Source organism: Dermacentor variabilis, chromosome 4, assembly GCF_050947875.1.
Source record: "Dermacentor variabilis isolate Ectoservices chromosome 4, ASM5094787v1, whole genome shotgun sequence".
NCBI classification, from domain to species: Eukaryota; Metazoa; Arthropoda; class Arachnida; order Ixodida; family Ixodidae; genus Dermacentor; species Dermacentor variabilis.
The window spans coordinates 133,818,070-133,831,175 of NC_134571.1; the positions used below are offsets into that span (position 1 = coordinate 133,818,070).

Sequence of the window (13,106 nt, forward strand, 5' to 3'; positions counted from 1 at the left end):
CTAATTTGTGTTCGTTTATGATTTCTGATATCACAAATTTCATTCTTTTATGTTTGTGCACGTTTATTTAAACACAACAAAGGTGGCTAGGATCTCCATGTTGTATGTATCAGAGACTTCTAATACGTTAAAGAATGACGACCTATGAGCAGTGTTAGCTCCTATCAGCCCTGCTTATCTCTACTGAGATTATATTTCAGATAGGTTTCATTTATAAAATTTCGTGGGTTCGTTTGTGTCTCACTTCGTCCAAGTCTGCTTAGCGCTGCAAACTCTGTCTTCTTTTCTCACGGAAGTTCTTGAAGAAGGTTTCAGTTTCAGTACATTCAAGAACCTTCAGAAATATAACCTCCTGCCCAACAATAGACAGTTTTAGTTTAGCGTGCGCAACTTCTAGCGTACCCTATACGATATAGCATAGCGTACGCTAAGCAGCGCACGTTTTTACAGTTTTAGTCGGCTGGCGATACCTTCGGATCTCAAAGGCCATGTGCCGTCGTTGCGGCTACTTCCCGATTGTAGCGATAAGTGGCGCCGACATCTCGAACGTTTTAGAAAGGTGTAATGGTTCCAAGACTTACTTTTGGAAATGCGGTTGTTTGCTTTAAATCAGGGGTACAATCAGTACTCGACGGGAACAAAAGATCAGTGGGTCGCCTCGCACTGGGCGCTCACGAGAAGGCTGGAAATGAAGCTGTGCAGGGTGATGTGGGCAGGACTAGTTTTGAAGTAAGGGAAGCTCGCAGTAAAATTGAGTATGGAGAACGGCTGAGGAATATGGAAGAAAGTAAATGGGCTGGGAGAGTGTTGAGATATCTGTACAGAAAAAAACATTCATTCGCAGTGGAGGAAAAGAACTAGGAAACTTACCAGCAAGCATGCGGCCTGTAGGGTGGGCAACACAGCAACAAAGAACGTCAAGCTTAAAGTCAGAAAGGCTGAAATAATGTCATGGGTGGCGGCAGTGGAAAAGAAACCTGCCATGAGTAACTACTTAAGAGGAAAAAAACAAAATCAGGAAAGAAACCATTTATGATAACTAAAAGGGAAGCTCATTACATTTAGAAGTGACATCGGGATGCCTTAGAACACTCACTTATAGAGCGAGGTATAAGAAGGAAGAAGAAGCATGTGCTTGCTGCGGTAAAGCTAGGGAAACGACGGAGCATGTTTTATTAGAATGTGAAGACGTCTACCCAGCAGTAGATTTAGGCATCACTGGCCTGCTTGAAACCCTTGGGTTCAGCGCGGGCAGTCGTAAAGCAAACATGTCCGCAATAGGTATTATTAAGAGGCGATTAGAGGATTGGTGGAAGAAAACTAGGGAAACGACAAAAAGCGGAGACGTACAAAATCACAGTTCGCACTAGGCGACCAGAAAATTTGGGTGCTGTAGTTCATAGTGCTTTTTTTCTGTTTTTATTGTTTAACCTAGGTAGGAGATTAGGCAGTATAATAGCAAGAGCTTGGTGGCGCAACCGTCCGCCGCATTCCAAAGGGCACGCTCATAACATCCATCCATCCATTTTAGAGGCGATTGGAGGACTTGTGGAATGAAAGTAGCAAAATGACAAAATACGGAGACGTACTAAAGCACAGCTTGAAATAGGGGATCAGAAAATTTGGGCGTGGTAATTCATAGCGTTTCTTTTTCTTTTTTATGGTTTAACATATGTAGGACATTCGGCAGTATAATAGCAAGAGCTTGGTGGCGCAACCCACCGCCCTCATAACGCTCATAACTCGTTCGACTCGTTGGAAACGAGAAGCTATCTCGAAAACACCACGAGGTTATCCATAATACACTGTCGTCGAAGCGGCCTGAGACTAAGCGAAAGCCGTTTACACAATCATTTGCTACAAGCGAAGTGCTTTTTACAAAAGCACCACCAAATTCAATTCGAAGCGGGCAGCCGGGACCGCCGCCATGTTTCATGCACACTCCACAAACCACGCAAAAACGTTAACGCTAACTCGTTTGCCTTGCGTATGCCGGCTATACCCGCGGTTTCGTTTGCCGTTCAGCGCATGCGCAGTGACGACCCGCAATTTTTTAGCGTACGCGATTGTATAGCGTACGCTATACGAGAACTGTCTAATAAGTATGGCTTCCAAAGTGGAATGAATATCCACATAATCTGCGTTAGTTAAGATTCGTCATATTGCTATTGTGAATATACAACAATGTACACAGTGTAATTTAGATACTACAAGTTTCCATGTCCCTTCACTTCAGTTGCACAGGACATGCTTCTTTTTAAGCTATAGTTGTAGGAAATCAGAGGCACTGCAGTTAACATATTTAGTAGTGTTTTATTAAATAGAGATTACTTAGTAGAAGTCAGTTACTATAAATTCAGCTTTCCTTGCAATAAATACCTTGTGCATCAGGGTGGATCTGAGAATCTACATTTTTTTTTCGTACTTTACATGAATGTCAGTGTTGCGACTCCGGAAGTTCTCGATATTGTGTTAGAGGCAGAAGATACAGTGTTTCGATCTCCTCTGACCGCATCTGTTCTATGACTCCTGTTGTAAAGAACTAGTAAATGAACTTTCGTAGTGACTGTCTGGTCACCAACTAAGCTTGAATTTAAAAAAAACAATGTATGTTGCTTTCGCTCTCAATAATAAATCAGTAAGCCTTGACCATAAGTTAACATTTCAGTCACAAGAACTCTAATAGCCTTTCAGTTGACGTTCTGGAGTTCCATGAAAACAACCATAGACACGCATCACATAAGTTTTAAAAAACGCAAAAAGACCAAAAATATTTGAAGTTATTACTACTGCTCATTAATTATTTGGATTGCCACAACTACATCTTACAATACAAGTTAGGTATTGGCGAATGTTCAAAGCTTAAAGTACAAATAAATATTACAGTATATCTATTGGTATAAAAATTTAACGATTTTCGCTATAAACTAAATATTCATATTAGAAAGTTAACTATTTTTGAATGTCCGAGAAAGATATTTCGCAACACACTATTAAAATCAGGTGACCCTTCAAGGTTTGCTAAACAAAGTGTCTTAACCCTTTACTGCACAATTTTTGTTTCCTCAATATATTATTCATGGAGTTGTAGGTAAGCATAAAAGTAGCTCCACTCCCTTGGAAACTAGCTTTAGCAAATTTCTGTGGTTTGAATTTGCAGAAAAATGGTATGTTGCATATTTGCAACAACGTGCAAACAAAGAAGAAGTTGAAAATGAAAGGTAGGGCTTTGCGCGATTCATACTCAGATGTTTATTCGCACATGACGATCATTGCTGCACCTATGTTTTAGTGTGGAACAAAAAGAAGCAATTGTTTTTGTTTGTGCAGCACAGGTGGTTCCCACACTTCTTTAAGTATGTCATGCAGATCCCCGTGTTACCAGGAAACAATGCAGTGTATTCGGGTTATTGTCAAAATTTAGAACATAGAAGCACAGATCTAAGGTTTGGCCCTTGACGACGGAACACGGCGGCGTGGGGATGCACCGCCTCCTTTTGAAAAAAAGAAAGGAAATTCGACCGGAAAACATCTTGCGAAAATATTGAATCGAGACGGACTTACACTCTTCGTTAGCGTCACTCCTGGAAGGATCGCTGCCTTCACTGTCAGGAGGCACTGCTCGGCCATAAATGTGTGGGATCCATTTCACTTTTCCGAGGAAAGTAAACCATGCACACGTTGTTGCATTTGCGCAACATAGCAATGTTTCGTCGCCAGGAACAAACTATTCCGAGAAAACAAAGTTTTTTGAATCTACAGAGTCAGGAGGATGTTGAGCTTTGCGCAAGAATTTTTTTTGCGCTTTGTCTTATGCAGAAAAACATTTACCATTAGCAAAACTTACCTGTTGTTGCGGAAATGCAACAATGTGTACAGGCAGCTCCAAACGAACTTTGCTTCTGTTTTTAACGCTGTTCATCGGAACGTTGCTTAAATGCAACAAGGTGCAGTAACGGGTGAAGTTATGAAGCCTGAAACTACTACAAAAGCTTTAGAATAAATACCGGAATAAACCATGTAATGTAAGCTTTGTCTTCCCTTTTGCGCCTGCAGCATACATGTCGACTTATATTTTTACTCGTAATCTGTAATTTTGTGTTTCATGCAGACTAGTCATGCCAGTTTTGTTTTTACACTACAGACAGTGAGGCTCTGTTTGCAGCTGGCTTTTTAGATGCGTCTTAGGCACACGGATCTTTAAACAGCTTCTCTTTTTCCTTTGCACGAACTTCTCATCTTTCTTAAGCACGAATTATGTAGTACGTAGCCTTACTGTGTGGCTTTTCCGTTTTATTGAAAAGGTTTCCCGGCAGCAAACAATTGGGGACATGTGATGCACAAAAATTATATGCCCATGTATTTGAGCTAAGGATGCCTGCTCACTGTATCGGACTCGTGTACTGATTATATCAGCGCGGATGCGCATCGGTGATGCGCAGTGTGTACAGCGAGCTGCATTCATGTCTCTATAAGCCACGATTTCAATAAAGCTTGGTTCTTTCCTGCACTGACTATGCTGCTGTAAGCGTCGTCTCCCAGCGGCACGTTACAAGGTGTCAGAAGTTGCTCCGCTGCCTGTCGACGCCTGAGGGGAATCGTACCCGCGAAGAACGCGTTATGGACCTGCTGAAGGCACCACATCCATTGCGGCTGACGGGTAACGTCACGGAAAACTGGAAGCGTTTTAAGCAGAAATTTGAGTTATTTCTGCAGGCAACGGCGGTAAAGGACCAGCCGAAAATGGAAGCATCGAAGGCAGCCCTCCTGCTGAGCATGGCGGGTGACGACGCACTGGACGTCTTCAACAACTTCCAGTTCGCGCTGGATGAAGACAAGACCGACTACAGTACAGTGGTAAGAAAGTTTGATGGCTATTGCGCCGAAGTGAGCAATGAAGTGCACGAGAAATATGTATTCCGCTCAAGAAAGCAAGCGGAGAGAGAACCATTTGAAGAATTTGTCCGTTACCCGAAAAAGCAAGCAGCGCAGTGTAATTTTGGCGTTTTGCAAGAATCCATGATAAAGGTCCAGATCGTATTTGGCACGGACGATCTTAGACTACGGGAGAAAATGCTTCGTGACAGCCAACTGACTTTGCAAAAAGCAGAGGAAATGTGTAAAGCAGCGGAGACGGCAGCACAGCGAATCGAAGTATGGCGTAGCGGGGAAGACAGAGCCGATGCCGTATCGAGGCGCACGGCGTCACCCTCAAGAGAGCGGAAGCAAGGAAAAGAACAATTTAGCTGTCGTAAGTGCAACCGCTGGCATGAACCGAAGCAATGCCCAGCGTTTGGAAAGAGGTGTCGTTTGTGCCACAAGCTGAACCACTTTGCAAGTAGTTGCGCGTCAGCAGTAGTCAGTGAAGTTAAAAAAAAGAGCAAGACGAGGACTTCGACATTCTCGAGATCATGACATGTAGTCGCGAGAGGGATTGGACGGTGAAAGCCCAAGTTGGCAATCGCGAGATAAGCTTTAAAGTGGGCACGGGGTCGCAGGCAAGCCTGTTTCCCATGTCAATTTACCGCCAACTTCGGGGAGCTGAAGAGTTGAAGCCAACGAATTCGGTGCTGAGGGTGTGTAACGGTTGTACCATAGCGTGCTATGGAACGTCTACGCAGGAAGCAAGGCTTCGTAATACTTCTGCTACGATCACATTTTTTGTTGTAAAGAATGGCCGTCAGTCCCTACTTGGGCTAGAAGCTAGTAAAGCTTTGGGGTTGGTCCAGCGTAAAGTAGGTGCCGTAGACAAGATTTCAAACGAGGGACTTCTCAAGAACTTGAGGCATGTCTTCGTGGGCCTAGGTTGTTTGCAGCAGGCATACAGCATGGTCCTGCAACCCGAAGCGGTGCCAGTCGTGCAACCAGCACGACGAGTTCCTTCGGCACTGGAAGAGCATCTAAAGAAGGCTCTTCCAAGAATGGTACGTGCTGGCATAATTGCTAAAGTGAACGAGCCCACCGACTGGGCCAGTCCTTTAGTTCTGGCAAATAAGAAAGATGGCAAGCTACGGGTGTGCATGGACCTTGAGCTGTTAACAAGTACATAAAGCGGCAGCATTTTCCGCTTCCTAGGCGCGAGGATTTGCAAGCCCGTTTAACCAATGCCGCGTACTTCACCTGTCTTGACGCGAACTCCGGCTATCATCAGATACCGTTTGACGAGCGCACATCTAAGATGGGTACTTTCTCTTCACCGTTTGGGAGATACCGTTTTCTGCGTCTGCCCTTCGGCATTTCATTCGCATCGGAGGTATTTTTTACAAACCATGAGTCAAGTATTCTAGGACCTACCTGATGTGCTAGTACGCATTGACGACATGTTAGTTTGGGGTTCCAGTAAGAAAGAACCCGATGAATGGTTGACGGAAGTGCTTAAAGCTGCCGACAAAGCAGGATTGACTTTCAACACGCAGAAATGCAAGTTCGGTGTGAAACGAGTCAAATTACTTGGTGACGTCTTAAGCCCAAAGGGCATATCGCCTGACCCAAGGCTTATCAAAAGCCTGGCGAAAATGCCGACACCAAGGTCCAAGATTGACATGCAGCGGATGCTGGGAGTGCCTAACTATTTCAGCAAATTCGCGCCACGGTTGTCCGAGCGAACGACGCTTTTACGAGAGCTTATCAAGTCCCGCGCAGAGTTCCAATGCACAGCAAACCACGCGCAAGAGTCGCAAATCTTAACGCATGTTTTGACTACCGCCCCCCTGCTTGCAATCTTTGATCCGCAACGAGAAACTAAAATAACGTGCGACGCATCAAAGGAAGGTGTCGGTGCAGCATGATTGCAAGGCTACACTAGGGAATGGTGACCTGTAGCATATGCATCTCGTGTATTAACCTGAACCGAGCAAAGCGATGCACAAATTGAAAAGTAGGCACTCGGAATTTGTTTTGGCTGTGAAAGGTTTCACGAGTTTGTGTACGGAAGAAAAGGGCTTATGCAAACAGACCACAATCTGCTTATAGCGATCGCGCAAATAAAAATCGCCGTCATGCCACCGCGAGTGCAAAGATTCTTTTTGCGGCTAATAAATTACAACTGTGTCTTGCCGTAAATTCCCGGAAAGCCGCTGGTACTTGCTGAAATGCTGTCACGCTCAACAGCTGACCAGGGCAAAGATCAAGTTGGCACTACTTATGGTACCACAGACGACGTGGAGATCCATGCGGTGCAGTCCTTGGGCTACATGGTCACTTCCGAAACGCAGCGGTTACTGCAGCAAGTAGCGTCTCGTGACGTATACCTACAGGCCGTCAGGAAGAGCTTAACAAGCGGGCAGCCGGTGAACGGGGAACTCAAGCCATTTGCGAAAGAACTGTCAGTCGTTAATGAAATAGTGCTGAAGGGCACGAAAGATGTAATACCGAAGACTATGCGACAAAGCATCCTGAAAAGGATATATGCTCGCCACCTCGGGTAGCGAAAGTGCAAAGGGAGGGTCCGAACTCTTGCATTTTGGCCTGGTCTGAACGGCGAAATCACTGCGCTAGTAAAAAGCTGCGCAACCTGCCGAAAGTAAGCGTACAGGCAACCGCATGAACCACTTCTATTGCGGCCAGTTCCAAAATGTGCTTGGTATAGGGTCGGCGTAGATGTCTTTTATGTTGGAAATTCGTACGTGGTTGCTTACGACGCCTTTTCAAATTTCCCTGAGGTTGAGGAACTTGACGACACAACTGCAGCAACTACGATCGCAGACCTTAGCGCCATGTTCGCCAGGTACGGCGTACCTGTAAAAGTTTGCATGGATAACGGACCCCAGTTTTCAATCCACGAATTTGCCAGATTTCCCAAAACATACGACTTCAAACATGTAACCTCCAGCCTCCGTTACCCGCAGTCGAACGGCTCGGCTGAGAAAGGTGTGCAAATCCTAAAGCGCATCTTGAAAAAGACTCGAGAGGCGAGGGAGGACTCCTGGCTGGGTTTACAAGCCTATCGCTCAACACCGCTGGAAGATGGGCATCCTCCGGGTGAGCTTCTGCAAAGAAGGCGTCTTCGTTCTAACCTTCGTGTCCCGGACCCCTGTGAGGAAGCACCACCAAGCCAAGGCCGGGAAGCCTTTGCTAATACTGCGCAGAGGCACGAAGGTGAGGCTTCAGGATGCGACTGTGTGGTCCCCAAAAGCGAAGGCCGTTGGTGAAACTGCTCCACGTTCCTATTTAGTACGAACGCAAGATCAACGTGTTCTGCGGCGCAACCGCCGACAGCTACTTAGACGGGTGAACAGTATAGCGGAGAAAGTGATGACGACTGCGAGGAGAATCTACCAAGTGAAATCTCCCGTGCGTCGGCGCCTGCAGCACCAGCTGAACCAACAGCGCAAGCCTCTGAGGCGTCATCTCTAGAAACAGCCGTAGGATCAATGCTACCAGCAAGTGATGGCGATCCTTCGCCTGGCATCCAACCGAGGCATACTACTAGAAGGTCGACTCGTGTCGTCCGGCCTCCCCAGAAGCTTCATTATGATGAACATTTTCAGCAAGTCTCATAAGTTTGGCAAATGTGTATATGTATCTAAGTCTCTTTTTTTTGTTACCCGAAGGAGGCTGTATCGGACACATGTATTGATTATATTCAGCACGGATGCGCATCGGTGATGCGCAGTGCGTACAGCGCGCTGCATTCATATCTTTATAAGCCACGCTCTCAATAAACCTTGGTTCTTTCCTGCAATGACTATGCTGCTGTAAGCGTCGTCTCCCAGTGGCACGTTACACCAAGCTCGTTACACCATATCCAAGCTCTAAATATTTTGAGAACCTGTTTATGCTGACCTTTAGTGATCTTCAGCTTATGAGAGTCCTTGATTATTATTTATAATTAGCTGTGTTATCTTGGCTAGTGCGCACAAGCGTGGTACCTATTTATAGCGAGCTAAATATTCCAGCTGCGAACATATGCGTCGGCGTTTGAATGTTCTACATGCGATACGATATTCAATACTCATCATTACTATTCGACGTATATTAGAAAGATAATATTCACACAACTCAAATAGAAACAGGTTTTTAGCTGGCAGACCCACAATCATGGTCATCCTTATTAACAGGCTATGTCTAAGTCTACTGCAGAAAGAAGGCCTCTCCTAGCGATCTCCAAGTACCCTTGTTTCACAACTGAATAATGGTAAGCGCAGAGGTCGAAGGCTGGACAAAGGAAAGACAGAAGCACAGGACAAGCGCTTGCCCAGTGCTTCTGTGTCCTTTTGTCCCGTTTTCGAAGTGCGCATACCAGTATTCAGTTGTTAAGCATGAACTAACTTGCCCTGCAATAAATTTTGCTGAGTACCACTGTCTTCCACTTGGTGATTACAACTTGCACCTGCAAATATCCTCATTTCTTCAGTATACCTAACTTTCTTTCGTCGTCGACTGTGCTACTGTTACCTTGGCACCCATTATATAATGCTCTACGGACGATCAGCCCTACGCATTACGTAGCCTGTCCTCCTCAATTTTTTCTCTTAATGTCAACTAGAATATCGGCTATACCCGTTAGCTCACTGATCCAGACCACTCTCTTGTCTTCTATAGGTACGCCTACCATTTTCCGTTCTGTCGTTTTTTGCGCCGGTCAGTAGCTTATACTCGAGCTTCTTTATTAACCTTCAAGTTTCTACCCTATATGTCTGCACAGGTGGAATACAATATTTGTTCACTTTTATGTTTAATGACTGTGGTAATCTCCGAGTCAGGATTTTTTAATGCCGAAAAAATGGCTTGCAGAAGAAGATAATTTTAGCACATTTACATCACGGATTATGTGTAGCTAATAGCGTCAACAGAGTTTTCCGAAGCGAAGCAAATGCTTTTCTCTCGCGCAATTACTTTTCGTTATGTTTAATCGTCGTGAAGGTGACCATGAAATCTCATTGTGGAAACACGCAATATATATTTGTATGGATACCAGTCTACTCAAGCAAACAAAAAAAGAAATATTCGCTCATAGATTTAGAAGTTAATAAAACATACCAATAACATACTTACCAATAACGACCGAAACTATGCAAGAGGCTGCTAATACTGCTCTGCAAAAATAATGGTTGGGCCGATCTTGCTTCATATCGAAAGTCTCGTGGATAACGCTAGGCAATTTTTGAATTTGCAACGAGAATGTGCGAGCTGTTTTTATCCTCTTCGCAGCCAACACTTCACACCCTTGAAACGTATTACACTGCCATAACAATGCACGCAAACCAGCTGGTGTGCTGAATATTGCCTTTCGGTATCTACGCAGCTGGCTGCATTCACCATTTTAGGATAGTAACGCGTTTTCTTCCTGGCACTGACTTGTTCCCTTGTTCATAGATGCGTTATAAGTACATTTGTATGCCGCGACATCGAAAGATTTTCGCGTATGACCTAAGAAGTACATACGTACGTATTATAAACATATCTGTGGTACTGTGGCACATGCCTCTTTCAGTCAGAACTTGAAAATTAGCATAGTTACACCAGCACGTGAGCATTGCCTTTCCATTAGAAGATCATAAAATATAGCATAGGTATAGCAGTACAGCAGCCAGCCACATAAATTAATTACCTGCAACAAACAACAGATCGTTGCTGTAATATTTAGGTGTTGTTTGCAACTTTCCATGGAGCTGACATTTCAAATGTGTGCTACTGCAACGCTAAATGACTCACTACAGCAATCGCCTGTTGAAAAACGAAGCAATGTAAAGGATTGTTCTTGAAGATCAAAAAAGTAATAGCGCAACATTAAAGATCCTTATATCAACTCAGGGCGTATGCGTAAGATGCAAATAAAGCCTACAAACCCTTAGTCAACATTATGTCTAAAAGATAATGTGTAAAAGTGCATTGTACTTCTTGTGCTCAAATACATCAATTCGTGCACATGTTCATACACGCTCGCTGGCTGTATTTAGCACATGTACTAGTATTCTGCGGATGCTTCACCGAAAATAAATAAATTATAGCACCATCTTGAATCCCACTTAAGACGTCCTACATGTTAAAGCGCTTTCCTTACTAATAAGAAAGCTTTCCAAACGCAACCTGATGTAGATCTTTAATGTGTTCTTTACAGGGCAGCCTTCAGTCAACACAGTAATCGTAATTCGACTCCTAGTGTAGCACCATGGTAGCATGTTGATCTTTTTTGCTCATGAGGGAGTGCTTCTGCGCATTGAGTTTCGCAGAAATTCCAGAAGTTGAACACCTCAACAAAACGTTGTCTGTTTCTGCAATGTGCAGGGTAATTAGCTCAAATCAAAATTCGCCTATCATTGAGATCCCTAGTACCAGTGGCTGCTTCTGGCCGAATATGTCGCTGGCGGTACCAATCAAATATGCTGAAGGAGCGTCAAGGCCTCCATACTTCTAAAATTTCACCTCGGTTCGCTTAGAGTGCCCATGAGTTTTTGTTACGAGCTATTCTTCTTGGGGATAGTTTGATGCCAGCTGTTTTACTTCTTGACAGTTCCGGTACCTGTGTGCTATAATTTGTGAGTCTACTCCAAGCCACCCGGTTTTTCATTCTCATTTTGTTTTGCCGAATTTGTTTCAGTGATGGTCAGTATTAGACAGTATGTTACCACCGAACGAATGGGTGTGCCTGCCAAAAAATCGTGGCAGACATATCTCCCCCCCCCCCCCCAAAATAAAGCCTATGTCGACAACTACTGCGGTGCTTGCATCATCCTTGTCAATTGAAATGCAGATGTACTGTGTGGTTTAAGCTGCACTTCCAATTTTATTTCGGTGGGACATAAGGGAGTATTATTGGAAATCTTAATCAAACATGTCGTACACCACCGGCTACAAGATAGGTGAGTCAAAAGTGATTCCGTTTCAAAAGATTAGTTGTCAGCGTTACATACGCCACTTGTACCTGTGCGACAGTGTTCTGTAGCGTCTCAAAACAGCAGAGGCATTCTTAGTGCGTTTCCTGCCACTTCCGCAGTTCCCGCCAAGTTAGTGACGAGGCCCAGCGCTGACTACTCACGCTCAACAAAGAAGATTCCTTCGAGGTGACAGCAACCGCTACGTACTGTGCAAGCGGTAACGACGTTGGTATAGCTGACCTTCACGAAGAGCCCACTAATTCCAGTAAGGAGCCAACGTCTATGACTTCCGTCGACACAGTGTCGGCCCCCATTTCCCGACCACCTACTGGTAACGCCATGTGCGGGACTGAAGGTGCGACGTCGGAGGCGGAGTCCAGCAAGGGGATGCCACGATGGGCGGAGTGCTGTGAATAGTTTGTCCCCTCTGATTTTCCGGGACAATGTCGTCGAATTTCTTTGTGTAGGGACCCACGGAAAAGAACTATTTTAAGAGACCTGTAGAGCCTGTCTGTAAGAGTTATTACATGAATTGGAATACTTGCTTCAATAGTTAGATAAAGATGTTCTCTTCGCTCCTTTTCTTGATATCCACTCATCCCTATGCCTGAAATGTTGACCTGAAAGCTGCACCCAGTCATATCAGTTCCTAGAGAGGCCAAGTGTTTTGCACATGCAACAAAAATCACAATCGGTGACATCCGTAGATATGTCACGCCTGTACAGATGCTGTTGGTTCCTTGACACTGCCATTGTATAATAATGAAATTGTAGTGTAATACAGAGTTTTGGTAAATGTCACTGTATTCTCTTTCTCCATGTGGAATGAAGATTGCCCGAACGTCGCTTTTGCCACTCGGGTCATTAAATGAGGAAGGCCCATGCTTTGGCATTGCGGCCGGCTTCCCTTGAGACAAGAGCTCACGCTTGGTTAGGGCTGCTCAGCACTACACATTGCGACACGCTCATTATGTAATAAATAAGTTCCATTATACTTGCCTAAAATTTAACTCCAGTAAGTGAACATGTACATTCCGCGAAACTTCTTTTTTTCCATTGCCGCAAAGCGAAAGGCACCTAACAGAAAATTTTACTTAGGAGCGTTTTCCTAGTCTCTCACCAAGGGCTGCAATGTTAGCCCTGTCGAAGGTTTCAGTCGTCCCAGCTGCATAATTCTGAAAGAACGAATGCGCTTGGACCGCGTTTCAGCGCAACCGAGGTATTGCTTGTGTGGAGAGATCCACGGCTGAAGTAGCGTAATATTCCGCAACTCTTACGACACAAGAT

The 13,106-nt window shown here is 44.6% G+C and overlaps 1 long non-coding RNA gene across 1 annotated transcript in view; it reads right to left on the minus strand.

Moving 5' to 3' along the window:
* LOC142577951 (uncharacterized) overlaps positions 1-10,143 on the minus strand; it is a 43,052-nt gene extending 32,909 nt beyond the window's left edge. Inside the window, exon 1 of the long non-coding RNA XR_012827110.1 lies at positions 9,997-10,143. This is a non-coding gene — a long non-coding RNA (uncharacterized LOC142577951). The remainder of the gene's footprint in view (positions 1-9,996) is intronic.
* Between the last annotated feature and the right edge of the window lie 2,963 nt (positions 10,144-13,106).